Raw genomic sequence first — 9,831 nt, forward strand, 5'->3', positions numbered from 1 at the left:
CCTGAATTTTTGGAAAAACTCATAAAAATGCGTTCGATTTTAATGTAAAATATTAGATAAAAAAACAAAAAACATATATCATTACATTATCAGATTTGGTAAATAAATATTGAAATTGTAATAGTTAAAATTATGGCACGTCTTCGCTTACGGTCATATCACGTTGAAAACACCGGTTCTCGTCCGATCCCCGAAGTTAAGCAACGTAGAGCCTGGTCAGTACTTAGATGGGTGACCGCTTGGGAATACCAGGTGCTGTAAGCATTTCCCCTGAATTTTTGGAAAAACTAATAAAAATGCGTTCGATTTTAATGTAAAATATTAGATAAAAAAACAAAAAACAAAATATCATTACATTATCAGATTTGGTAAATAAATATTGAAATTGTAATAGTTAAAATTATGGCACGTCTTCGCTTACGGCCATATCACGTTGAAAACACCGGTTCTCGTCCGATCCCCGAAGTTAAGCAACGTAGAGCCTGGTCAGTACATAGATGGGTGACCGCTTGGGAATACCAGGTGCTGTAAGCATTTCCCCTGAATTTTTGGAAAAACTAATAAAAATGCGTTCGATTTTAATGTAAAATATTAGATAAAAAAACAAAAAACAAAATATCATTACATTATCAGATTTGGTAAATAAATATTGAAATTGTAATAGTTAAAATTATGGCACGTCTTCGCTTACGGCCATATCACGTTGAAAACACCGGTTCTCGTCCGATCCCCGAAGTTAAGCAACGTAGAGCCTGGTCAGTACTTAGATGGGTGACCGCTTGGGAATACCAGGTGCTGTAAGCATTTCCCCTGAATTTTTGGAAAAACTCATAAAAATGCGTTCGATTTTAATGTAAAATATTAGGTAAAAAAAACAAAAAACAAAATATCATTACATTATCAGATTTGGTAAATAAATATTGAAATTGTAATAGTTAAAATTATGGCACGTCTTCGCTTACGACCATATCACGTTGAAAACACCGGTTCTCGTCCGATCCCCGAAGTTAAGCAACGTAGAGCCTGGTCAGTACTTAGATGGGTGACCGATTGGGAATACGAGGTGCTGTAAGCATTTCCCCTGCATTTTTGGAAAAACTCATAAAAATGCGTTCGATTTTAATGTAAAATATTAGATAAAAAAACAAAAAACAAAATATCATTACATTATCAGATTTGGTACATAAATATTGAAATTGTAATAGTTAAAATTATGGCACGTCTTCGCTTACGGCCATATCACGTTGAAAACACCGGTTCTCGTCCGATCCCCGAAGTTAAGCAACGTAGAGCCTGGTCAGTACTTAGATGGGTGACCGCTTGGGAATACCAGGTGCTGTAGGCATTTCCCCTGAATTTTTGGAAAAACTCATAAAAATGCGTTCGATTTTAATGTAAAATATTAGATAAAAAAACAAAAAACAAAATATCATGGCATTATCAGATTTGGTAAATAAATATTGAAATTGTAATAGTTAAAATTATGGCACGTCTTCGCTTACGGCCATATCACGTTGAAAACACCGGTTCTCGTCCGATCCCCGACGTTAAGCAACGTAGAGCCTGGTCAGTACTTAGATGGGTGACCGCTTGGGAATACCAGGTGCTGTAAGCATTTCCCCTGAATTTTTGGAAAAACTCATAAAAATGCGTTCGATTTTAATGTAAAATATTAGATAAAAAACAAAAAACAAAATATCATTACATTATCAGATTTGGTAAATAAATATTGAAATTGTAATAGTTAAAATTATGGCACGTCTTCGCTTACGGCCATATCACGTTGAAAACACCGGTTCTCGTCCGATCCCCGAAGTTAAGCAACGTAGAGCTTGGTCAGTACTTAGATGGGTGACCGCTTGGGAATACCAGGTGCTGTAAGCATTTCCCCTGAATTTTTGGAAAAACTCATAAAAATGCGTTCGATTTTAATGTAAAATATTAGGTAAAAAAAACAAAAAACAAAATATCATTACATTATCAGATTTGGTAAATAAATATTGAAATTGTAATAGTTAAAATTATGGCACGTCTTCGCTTACGACCATATCACGTTGAAAACACCGGTTCTCGTTCGATCCCCGAAGTTAAGCAACGTAGAGCCTGGTCAGTACTTAGATGGGTGACCGCTTGGGAATACCAGGTGCTGTAAGCATTTCCCCTGAATTTTTGGAAAAACTCATAAAAATGCGTTCGATTTTAATGTAAAATATTAGATAAAAAAACAAAAAACAAAATATCATTACATTATCAGATTTGGTAAATAAATATTGAAATTGTAATAGTTAAAATTATGGCACGTCTTCGCTTACGGCCATATCACGTTGAAAACACCGGTTCTCGTCCGATCCCCGAAGTTAAGCAACGTAGAGCCTGGTCAGTACTTAGATGGGTGACCGCTTGGGAATACCAGGTGCTGTAAGCATTTCCCCTGAATTTTTGGAAAAACTCATAAAAATGCGTTCGATTTTAATGTAAAATATTAGATAAAAAACAAAAAACAAAATATCATTACATTATCAGATTTGGTAAATAAATATTGAAATTGTAATAGTTAAAATTATGGCACGTCTTCGCTTACGGCCATATCACGTTGAAAACACCGGTTCTCGTCCGATCCCCGAAGTTAAGCAACGTAGAGCCTGGTCAGTACTTAGATGGGTGACCGCTTGGGAATACCAGGTGCTGTAAGCATTTCCCCTGAATTTTTGGAAAAACTCATAAAAATGCGTTCGATTTTAATGTAAAATATTAGGTAAAAAAAACAAAAAACAAAATATCATTACATTATCAGATTTGGTAAATGAATATTGAAATTGTAATAGTTAAAATTATGGCACGTCTTCGCTTACGGCCATATCACGTTGAAAACACCGGTTCTCGTCCGATCCCCGAAGTTAAGCAACGTAGAGCCTGGTCAGTACTTAGATGGGTGACCGCTTGGGAATACCAGGTGCTGTAAGCATTTCCCCTGAATTTTTGGAAAAACTCATAAAAATGCGTTCGATTTTAATGTAAAATATTAGGTAAAAAAAACAAAAAACAAAATATCATTACATTATCAGATTTGGTAAATAAATATTGAAATTGTAATAGTTAAAATTATGGCACGTCTTCGCTTACGGCCATATCACGTTGAAAACACCGGTTCTCGTCCGATCCCCGAAGTTAAGCAACGTAGAGCCTGGTCAGTACATAGATGGGTGACCGCTTGGGAATACCAGGTGCTGTAAGCATTTCCCCTGAATTTTTGGAAAAACTCATAAAAATGCGTTCGATTTTAATGTAAAATATTAGATAACAAAACCAAAAAACAAAATATCATTACATTATCAGATTTGGTAAATAAATATTGAAATTGTAATAGTTAAAATTATGGCACGTCTTCGCTTACGGCCATATCACGTTGAAAACACCGGTTCTCGTCCGATCCCCGAAGTTAAGCAACGTAGAGCCTGGTCAGTACTTAGATGGGTGACCGCTTGGGAATACCAGGTGCTGTAAGCATTTCCCCTGAATTTTTGGAAAAACTCATAAAAATGCGTTCGATTTTAATGTAAAATATTAGATAAAAAAACAAAAAACATATATCATTACATTATCAGATTTGGTAAATAAATATTGAAATTGTAATAGTTAAAATTATGGCACGTCTTCGCTTACGGTCATATCACGTTGAAAACACCGGTTCTCGTCCGATCCCCGAAGTTAAGCAACGTAGAGCCTGGTCAGTACTTAGATGGGTGACCGCTTGGGAATACCAGGTGCTGTAAGCATTTCCCCTGAATTTTTGGAAAAACTCATAAAAATGCGTTCGATTTTAATGTAAAATATTAGATAAAAAACAAAAAACAAAATATCATTACATTATCAGATTTGGTAAATAAATATTGAAATTGTAATAGTTAAAATTATGGCACGTCTTCGCTTACGGCCATATCACGTTGAAAACACCGGTTCTCGTCCGATCCCCGAAGTTAAGCAACGTAGAGCCTGGTCAGTACTTAGATGGGTGACCGCTTGGGAATACCAGGTGCTGTAAGCATTTCCCCTGAATTTTTGGAAAAACTCATAAAAATGCGTTCGATTTTAATGTAAAATATTAGATAAAAAAACAAAAAACAAAATATCATTACATTATCAGATTTGGTAAATAAATATTGAAATTGTAATAGTTAAAATTATGGCACGTCTTCGCTTACGGCCATATCACGTTGAAAACACCGGTTCTCGTCCGATCCCCGAAGTTAAGCAACGTAGAGCCTGGTCAGTACTTAGATGGGTGACCGCTTGGGAATACCAGGTGCTGTAAGCATTTCCCCTGAATTTTTGGAAAAACTCATAAAAATGCGTTCGATTTTAATGTAAAATATTAGATAAAAAAACAAAAAACAAAATATCATTACATTATCAGATTTGGTAAATAAATATTGAAATTGTAATAGTTAAAATTATGGCACGTCTTCGCTTACGGCCATATCACGTTGAAAACACCGGTTCTCGTCCGATCCCCGAAGTTAAGCAACGTAGAGCCTGGTCAGTACTTAGATGGGTGACCGCTTGGGAATACCAGGTGCTGTAGGCATTTCCCCAGAATTTTTGGAAAAACTCATAAAAGTGCGTTCGATTTTAATGTAAAATATTAGATAAAAAAACAAAAAACAAAATATCATTACATTATCAGATTTGGTAAATAAATATTGAAATTGTAATAGTTAAAATTATGGCACGTCTTCGCTTACGGCCATATCACGTTGAAAACACCGGTTCTCGTCCGATCCCCGAAGTTAAGCAACGTAGAGCCTGGTCAGTACTTAGATGGGTGACCGCTTGGGAATACCAGGTGCTGTAAGCATTTCCCCTGAATTTTTGGAAAAACTCATAAAAATGCGTTCGATTTTAATGTAAAATATTAGGTAAAAAAAACAAAAAACAAAATATCATTACATTATCAGATTTGGTAAATAAATATTGAAATTGTAATAGTTAAAATTATGGCACGTCTTCGCTTACGGCCATATCACGTTGAAAACACCGGTTCTCGTCCGATCCCCGAAGTTAAGCAACGTAGAGCCTGGTCAGTACTTAGATGGGTGACCGCTTGGGAATACCAGGTGCTGTAAGCATTTCCCCTGAATTTTTGGAAAAACTCATAAAAATGCGTTCGATTTTAATGTAAAATATTAGGTAAAAAAAACAAAAAACAAAATATCATTACATTATCAGATTTGGTAAATAAATATTGAAATTGTAATAGTTAAAATTATGGCACGTCTTCGCTTACGGCCATATCACGTTGAAAACACCGGTTCTCGTCCGATCCCCGAAGTTAAGCAACGTAGAGCCTGGTCAGTACATAGATGGGTGACCGCTTGGGAATACCAGGTGCTGTAAGCATTTCCCCTGAATTTTTGGAAAAACTCATAAAAATGCGTTCGATTTTAATGTAAAATATTAGATAAAAAAACAAAAAACAAAATATCATTACATTATCAGATTTGGTAAATAAATATTGAAATTGTAATAGTTAAAATTATGGCACGTCTTCGCTTACGGCCATATCACGTTGAAAACACCGGTTCTCGTCCGATCCCCGAAGTTAAGCAACGTAGAGCCTGGTCAGTACTTAGATGGGTGACCGCTTGGGAATACCAGGTGCTGTAAGCATTTCCCCTGAATTTTTGGAAAAACTCATAAAAATGCGTTCGATTTTAATGTAAAATATTAGATAAAAAAACAAAAAACATATATCATTACATTATCAGATTTGGTAAATAAATATTGAAATTGTAATAGTTAAAATTATGGCACGTCTTCGCTTACGGTCATATCACGTTGAAAACACCGGTTCTCGTCCGATCCCCGAAGTTAAGCAACGTAGAGCCTGGTCAGTACTTAGATGGGTGACCGCTTGGGAATACCAGGTGTTGTAAGCATTTCCCCTGAATTTTTGGAAAAACTCATAAAAATGCGTTCGATTTTAATGTAAAATATTAGATAAAAAAACAAAAAACAAAATATCATTACATTATCAGATTTGGTAAATAAATATTGAAATTGTAATAGTTAAAATTATGGCACGTCTTCGCTTACGGCCATATCACGTTGAAAACACCGGTTCTCGTCCGATCCCCGAAGTTAAGCAACGTAGAGCCTGGTCAGTACATAGATGGGTGACCGCTTGGGAATACCAGGTGCTGTAAGCATTTCCCCTGAATTTTTGGAAAAACTCATAAAAATGCGTTCGATTTTAATGTAAAATATTAGATAAAAAAACAAAAAACATATATCATTACATTATCAGATTTGGTAAATAAATATTGAAATTGTAATAGTTAAAATTATGGCACGTCTTCGCTTACGGCCATATCACGTTGAAAACTCCGGTTCTCTTCCGATCCCCGAAGTTAAGCAACGTAGAGCCTGGTCAGTACTTAGTTGGGTGACCGCTTGGGAATACCAGGTGCTGTAAGCATTTCCCCTGAATTTTTGGAAAAACTCATAAAAATGCGTTCGATTTTAATGTAAAATATTAGATAAAAAAACAAAAAACAAAATATCATTACATTATCAGATTTGGTAAATAAATATTGAAATTGTAATAGTTAAAATTATGGCACGTCTTCGCTTACGGCCATATCACGTTGAAAACAGCGGTTCTCGTCCGATCCCCGAAGTTAAGCAACGTAGAGCCTGGTCAGTACTTAGATGGGTGACCGCTTGGGAATACCAGGTGCTGTAAGCATTTCCCCTGAATTTTTGGAAAAACTCATAAAAATGCGTTCGATTTTAATGTAAAATATTAGATAAAAAAACAAAAAACAAAATATCATTACATTATCAGATTTGGTAAATAAATATTGAAATTGTAATAGTTAAAATTATGGCACGTCTTCGCTTACGGCCATATCACGTTGAAAACACCGGTTCTCGTCCGATCCCCGAAGTTAAGCAACGTAGAGCCTGGTCAGTACTTAGATGGGTGACCGCTTGGGAATACCAGGTGCTGTAAGCATTTCCCCTGAATTTTTGGAAAAACTCATAAAAATGCGTTCGATTTTAATGTAAAATATTAGATAAAAAACAAAAAACAAAATATCATTACATTATCAGATTTGGTAAATAAATATTGAAATTGTAATAGTTAAAATTATGGCACGTCTTCGCTTACGGCCATATCACGTTGAAAACACCGGTTCTCGTCCGATCCCCGAAGTTAAGCAACGTAGAGCCTGGTCAGTACTTAGATGGGTGACCGCTTGGGAATACCAGGTGCTGTAAGCATTTCCCCTGAATTTTTGGAAAAACTCATAAAAATGCGTTCGATTTTAATGTAAAATATTAGATAAAAAAACAAAAAACAAAATATCATTACATTATCAGATTTGGTAAATAAATATTGAAATTGTAATAGTTAAAATTATGGCACGTCTTCGCTTACGGCCATATCACGTTGAAAACACCGGTTCTCGTCCGATCCCCGAAGTTAAGCAACGTAGAGCCTGGTCAGTACTTAGATGGGTGACCGCTTGGGAATACCAGGTGCTGTAAGCATTTCCCCTGAATTTTTGGAAAAACTCATAAAAATGCGTTCGATTTTAATGTAAAATATTAGATAACAAAACCAAAAAACAAAATATCATTACATTATCAGATTTGGTAAATAAATATTGAAATTGTAATAGTTAAAATTATGGCACGTCTTCGCTTACGGCCATATCACGTTGAAAACACCGGTTCTCGTCCGATCCCCGAAGTTAAGCAACGTAGAGCCTGGTCAGTACTTAGATGGGTGACCGCTTGGGAATACCAGGTGCTGTAAGCATTTCCCCTGAATTTTTGGAAAAACTCATAAAAATGCGTTCGATTTTAATGTAAAATATTAGATAAAAAAACAAAAAACAAAATATCATTACATTATCAGATTTGGTAAATAAATATTGAAATTGTAATAGTTAAAATTATGGCACGTCTTCGCTTACGGCCATATCACGTTGAAAACACCGGTTCTCGTCCGATCCCCGAAGTTAAGCAACGTAGAGCCTGGTCAGTACTTAGATGGGTGACCGCTTGGGAATACCAGGTGCTGTAAGCATTTCCCCTGAATTTTTGGAAAAACTCATAAAAATGCGTTCGATTTTAATGTAAAATATTAGGTAAAAAAAACAAAAAACAAAATATCATTACATTATCAGATTTGGTAAATAAATATTGAAATTGTAATAGTTAAAATTATGGCACGTCTTCGCTTACGGCCATATCACGTTGAAAACACCGGTTCTCGTCCGATCCCCGAAGTTAAGCAACGTAGAGCCTGGTCAGTACATAGATGGGTGACCGCTTGGGAATACCAGGTGCTGTAAGCATTTCCCCTGAATTTTTGGAAAAACTCATAAAAATGCGTTCGATTTTAATGTAAAATATTAGATAACAAAACCAAAAAACAAAATATCATTACATTATCAGATTTGGTAAATAAATATTGAAATTGTAATAGTTAAAATTATGGCACGTCTTCGCTTACGGCCATATCACGTTGAAAACACCGGTTCTCGTCCGATCCCCGAAGTTAAGCAACGTAGAGCCTGGTCAGTACTTAGATGGGTGACCGCTTGGGAATACCAGGTGCTGTAAGCATTTCCCCTGAATTTTTGGAAAAACTCATAAAAATGCGTTCGATTTTAATGTAAAATATTAGATAAAAAAACAAAAAACATATATCATTACATTATCAGATTTGGTAAATAAATATTGAAATTGTAATAGTTAAAATTATGGCACGTCTTCGCTTACGGTCATATCACGTTGAAAACACCGGTTCTCGTCCGATCCCCGAAGTTAAGCAACGTAGAGCCTGGTCAGTACTTAGATGGGTGACCGCTTGGGAATACCAGGTGCTGTAAGCATTTCCCCTGAATTTTTGGAAAAACTCATAAAAATGCGTTCGATTTTAATGTAAAATATTAGATAAAAAACAAAAAACAAAATATCATTACATTATCAGATTTGGTAAATAAATATTGAAATTGTAATAGTTAAAATTATGGCACGTCTTCGCTTACGGCCATATCACGTTGAAAACACCGGTTCTCGTCCGATCCCCGAAGTTAAGCAACGTAGAGCCTGGTCAGTACTTAGATGGGTGACCGCTTGGGAATACCAGGTGCTGTAAGCATTTCCCCTGAATTTTTGGAAAAACTCATAAAAATGCGTTCGATTTTAATGTAAAATATTAGATAAAAAAACAAAAAACAAAATATCATTACATTATCAGATTTGGTAAATAAATATTGAAATTGTAATAGTTAAAATTATGGCACGTCTTCGCTTACGGCCATATCACGTTGAAAACACCGGTTCTCGTCCGATCCCCGAAGTTAAGCAACGTAGAGCCTGGTCAGTACTTAGATGGGTGACCGCTTGGGAATACCAGGTGCTGTAAGCATTTCCCCTGAATTTTTGGAAAAACTCATAAAAATGCGTTCGATTTTAATGTAAAATATTAGATAAAAAAACAAAAAACAAAATATCATTACATTATCAGATTTGGTAAATAAATATTGAAATTGTAATAGTTAAAATTATGGCACGTCTTCGCTTACGGCCATATCACGTTGAAAACACCGGTTCTCGTCCGATCCCCGAAGTTAAGCAACGTAGAGCCTGGTCAGTACTTAGATGGGTGACCGCTTGGGAATACCAGGTGCTGTAGGCATTTCCCCTGAATTTTTGGAAAAACTCATAAAAATGCGTTCGATTTTAATGTAAAATATTAGATAAAAAAACAAAAAACAAAATATCATTACATTATCAGATTTGGTAAATAAATAT

At 35.5% G+C, this 9,831-nt stretch overlaps 36 non-coding genes across 36 annotated transcripts; all 36 read left to right on the forward strand.

Moving 5' to 3' along the window:
• Positions 1 to 145: 145 nt before the first annotated feature.
• LOC145299450 (5S ribosomal RNA) lies at positions 146 to 264 on the forward strand. Its single transcript, XR_013871706.1, has one exon. It is a non-coding gene; the product is annotated as a 5S ribosomal RNA (ribosomal RNA).
• A 151-nt stretch (positions 265 to 415) lies between these two features.
• Positions 416 to 534, forward strand: LOC145300157 (5S ribosomal RNA). Its single transcript, XR_013872393.1, has one exon. It is a non-coding gene; the product is annotated as a 5S ribosomal RNA (ribosomal RNA).
• A 151-nt stretch (positions 535 to 685) lies between these two features.
• LOC145298319 (5S ribosomal RNA) lies at positions 686 to 804 on the forward strand. The gene has a single exon (XR_013870601.1). It is a non-coding gene; the product is annotated as a 5S ribosomal RNA (ribosomal RNA).
• Positions 805 to 956: 152 nt separating this feature from the next.
• LOC145301167 (5S ribosomal RNA) lies at positions 957 to 1,075 on the forward strand. Its single transcript, XR_013873368.1, has one exon. It is a non-coding gene; the product is annotated as a 5S ribosomal RNA (ribosomal RNA).
• A 151-nt stretch (positions 1,076 to 1,226) lies between these two features.
• On the forward strand, positions 1,227 to 1,345 carry LOC145299511 (5S ribosomal RNA). Its single transcript, XR_013871765.1, has one exon. It is a non-coding gene; the product is annotated as a 5S ribosomal RNA (ribosomal RNA).
• Positions 1,346 to 1,496: 151 nt separating this feature from the next.
• LOC145299863 (5S ribosomal RNA) lies at positions 1,497 to 1,615 on the forward strand. Its single transcript, XR_013872106.1, has one exon. It is a non-coding gene; the product is annotated as a 5S ribosomal RNA (ribosomal RNA).
• A 150-nt stretch (positions 1,616 to 1,765) lies between these two features.
• On the forward strand, positions 1,766 to 1,884 carry LOC145299622 (5S ribosomal RNA). Its single transcript, XR_013871873.1, has one exon. It is a non-coding gene; the product is annotated as a 5S ribosomal RNA (ribosomal RNA).
• A 152-nt stretch (positions 1,885 to 2,036) lies between these two features.
• On the forward strand, positions 2,037 to 2,155 carry LOC145300324 (5S ribosomal RNA). Its single transcript, XR_013872552.1, has one exon. It is a non-coding gene; the product is annotated as a 5S ribosomal RNA (ribosomal RNA).
• Positions 2,156 to 2,306: 151 nt separating this feature from the next.
• LOC145298320 (5S ribosomal RNA) lies at positions 2,307 to 2,425 on the forward strand. The gene has a single exon (XR_013870602.1). It is a non-coding gene; the product is annotated as a 5S ribosomal RNA (ribosomal RNA).
• Positions 2,426 to 2,575: 150 nt separating this feature from the next.
• Positions 2,576 to 2,694, forward strand: LOC145298321 (5S ribosomal RNA). Its single transcript, XR_013870603.1, has one exon. It is a non-coding gene; the product is annotated as a 5S ribosomal RNA (ribosomal RNA).
• A 152-nt stretch (positions 2,695 to 2,846) lies between these two features.
• LOC145298322 (5S ribosomal RNA) lies at positions 2,847 to 2,965 on the forward strand. The gene has a single exon (XR_013870604.1). It is a non-coding gene; the product is annotated as a 5S ribosomal RNA (ribosomal RNA).
• Positions 2,966 to 3,117: 152 nt separating this feature from the next.
• On the forward strand, positions 3,118 to 3,236 carry LOC145300158 (5S ribosomal RNA). The gene has a single exon (XR_013872394.1). It is a non-coding gene; the product is annotated as a 5S ribosomal RNA (ribosomal RNA).
• Positions 3,237 to 3,388: 152 nt separating this feature from the next.
• On the forward strand, positions 3,389 to 3,507 carry LOC145298323 (5S ribosomal RNA). Its single transcript, XR_013870605.1, has one exon. It is a non-coding gene; the product is annotated as a 5S ribosomal RNA (ribosomal RNA).
• A 150-nt stretch (positions 3,508 to 3,657) lies between these two features.
• Positions 3,658 to 3,776, forward strand: LOC145299451 (5S ribosomal RNA). Its single transcript, XR_013871707.1, has one exon. It is a non-coding gene; the product is annotated as a 5S ribosomal RNA (ribosomal RNA).
• Positions 3,777 to 3,926: 150 nt separating this feature from the next.
• LOC145298324 (5S ribosomal RNA) lies at positions 3,927 to 4,045 on the forward strand. Its single transcript, XR_013870606.1, has one exon. It is a non-coding gene; the product is annotated as a 5S ribosomal RNA (ribosomal RNA).
• A 151-nt stretch (positions 4,046 to 4,196) lies between these two features.
• LOC145298326 (5S ribosomal RNA) lies at positions 4,197 to 4,315 on the forward strand. The gene has a single exon (XR_013870608.1). It is a non-coding gene; the product is annotated as a 5S ribosomal RNA (ribosomal RNA).
• Positions 4,316 to 4,466: 151 nt separating this feature from the next.
• On the forward strand, positions 4,467 to 4,585 carry LOC145299512 (5S ribosomal RNA). Its single transcript, XR_013871766.1, has one exon. It is a non-coding gene; the product is annotated as a 5S ribosomal RNA (ribosomal RNA).
• Positions 4,586 to 4,736: 151 nt separating this feature from the next.
• LOC145298327 (5S ribosomal RNA) lies at positions 4,737 to 4,855 on the forward strand. The gene has a single exon (XR_013870609.1). It is a non-coding gene; the product is annotated as a 5S ribosomal RNA (ribosomal RNA).
• A 152-nt stretch (positions 4,856 to 5,007) lies between these two features.
• LOC145298328 (5S ribosomal RNA) lies at positions 5,008 to 5,126 on the forward strand. The gene has a single exon (XR_013870610.1). It is a non-coding gene; the product is annotated as a 5S ribosomal RNA (ribosomal RNA).
• Positions 5,127 to 5,278: 152 nt separating this feature from the next.
• LOC145300160 (5S ribosomal RNA) lies at positions 5,279 to 5,397 on the forward strand. Its single transcript, XR_013872396.1, has one exon. It is a non-coding gene; the product is annotated as a 5S ribosomal RNA (ribosomal RNA).
• A 151-nt stretch (positions 5,398 to 5,548) lies between these two features.
• LOC145298329 (5S ribosomal RNA) lies at positions 5,549 to 5,667 on the forward strand. Its single transcript, XR_013870611.1, has one exon. It is a non-coding gene; the product is annotated as a 5S ribosomal RNA (ribosomal RNA).
• A 150-nt stretch (positions 5,668 to 5,817) lies between these two features.
• On the forward strand, positions 5,818 to 5,936 carry LOC145299932 (5S ribosomal RNA). The gene has a single exon (XR_013872174.1). It is a non-coding gene; the product is annotated as a 5S ribosomal RNA (ribosomal RNA).
• Positions 5,937 to 6,087: 151 nt separating this feature from the next.
• LOC145300161 (5S ribosomal RNA) lies at positions 6,088 to 6,206 on the forward strand. Its single transcript, XR_013872397.1, has one exon. It is a non-coding gene; the product is annotated as a 5S ribosomal RNA (ribosomal RNA).
• Positions 6,207 to 6,356: 150 nt separating this feature from the next.
• On the forward strand, positions 6,357 to 6,475 carry LOC145300421 (5S ribosomal RNA). The gene has a single exon (XR_013872644.1). It is a non-coding gene; the product is annotated as a 5S ribosomal RNA (ribosomal RNA).
• A 151-nt stretch (positions 6,476 to 6,626) lies between these two features.
• LOC145300322 (5S ribosomal RNA) lies at positions 6,627 to 6,745 on the forward strand. The gene has a single exon (XR_013872551.1). It is a non-coding gene; the product is annotated as a 5S ribosomal RNA (ribosomal RNA).
• A 151-nt stretch (positions 6,746 to 6,896) lies between these two features.
• Positions 6,897 to 7,015, forward strand: LOC145298330 (5S ribosomal RNA). Its single transcript, XR_013870612.1, has one exon. It is a non-coding gene; the product is annotated as a 5S ribosomal RNA (ribosomal RNA).
• A 150-nt stretch (positions 7,016 to 7,165) lies between these two features.
• On the forward strand, positions 7,166 to 7,284 carry LOC145298331 (5S ribosomal RNA). The gene has a single exon (XR_013870613.1). It is a non-coding gene; the product is annotated as a 5S ribosomal RNA (ribosomal RNA).
• A 151-nt stretch (positions 7,285 to 7,435) lies between these two features.
• Positions 7,436 to 7,554, forward strand: LOC145298332 (5S ribosomal RNA). The gene has a single exon (XR_013870614.1). It is a non-coding gene; the product is annotated as a 5S ribosomal RNA (ribosomal RNA).
• A 152-nt stretch (positions 7,555 to 7,706) lies between these two features.
• Positions 7,707 to 7,825, forward strand: LOC145298333 (5S ribosomal RNA). Its single transcript, XR_013870615.1, has one exon. It is a non-coding gene; the product is annotated as a 5S ribosomal RNA (ribosomal RNA).
• A 151-nt stretch (positions 7,826 to 7,976) lies between these two features.
• LOC145298334 (5S ribosomal RNA) lies at positions 7,977 to 8,095 on the forward strand. Its single transcript, XR_013870616.1, has one exon. It is a non-coding gene; the product is annotated as a 5S ribosomal RNA (ribosomal RNA).
• Positions 8,096 to 8,247: 152 nt separating this feature from the next.
• LOC145300162 (5S ribosomal RNA) lies at positions 8,248 to 8,366 on the forward strand. Its single transcript, XR_013872398.1, has one exon. It is a non-coding gene; the product is annotated as a 5S ribosomal RNA (ribosomal RNA).
• A 152-nt stretch (positions 8,367 to 8,518) lies between these two features.
• LOC145298335 (5S ribosomal RNA) lies at positions 8,519 to 8,637 on the forward strand. Its single transcript, XR_013870617.1, has one exon. It is a non-coding gene; the product is annotated as a 5S ribosomal RNA (ribosomal RNA).
• Positions 8,638 to 8,787: 150 nt separating this feature from the next.
• Positions 8,788 to 8,906, forward strand: LOC145299452 (5S ribosomal RNA). The gene has a single exon (XR_013871708.1). It is a non-coding gene; the product is annotated as a 5S ribosomal RNA (ribosomal RNA).
• A 150-nt stretch (positions 8,907 to 9,056) lies between these two features.
• LOC145298337 (5S ribosomal RNA) lies at positions 9,057 to 9,175 on the forward strand. Its single transcript, XR_013870619.1, has one exon. It is a non-coding gene; the product is annotated as a 5S ribosomal RNA (ribosomal RNA).
• A 151-nt stretch (positions 9,176 to 9,326) lies between these two features.
• On the forward strand, positions 9,327 to 9,445 carry LOC145298339 (5S ribosomal RNA). Its single transcript, XR_013870620.1, has one exon. It is a non-coding gene; the product is annotated as a 5S ribosomal RNA (ribosomal RNA).
• A 151-nt stretch (positions 9,446 to 9,596) lies between these two features.
• LOC145299514 (5S ribosomal RNA) lies at positions 9,597 to 9,715 on the forward strand. The gene has a single exon (XR_013871768.1). It is a non-coding gene; the product is annotated as a 5S ribosomal RNA (ribosomal RNA).
• The last annotated feature ends 116 nt before the right edge of the window (positions 9,716 to 9,831 follow it).

Source organism: Euprymna scolopes, chromosome 18 (genome assembly GCF_053919585.1).
Source record: "Euprymna scolopes isolate OS-2025 chromosome 18, ASM5391958v1, whole genome shotgun sequence".
Taxonomy (NCBI): domain Eukaryota; kingdom Metazoa; phylum Mollusca; class Cephalopoda; order Sepiida; family Sepiolidae; genus Euprymna; species Euprymna scolopes.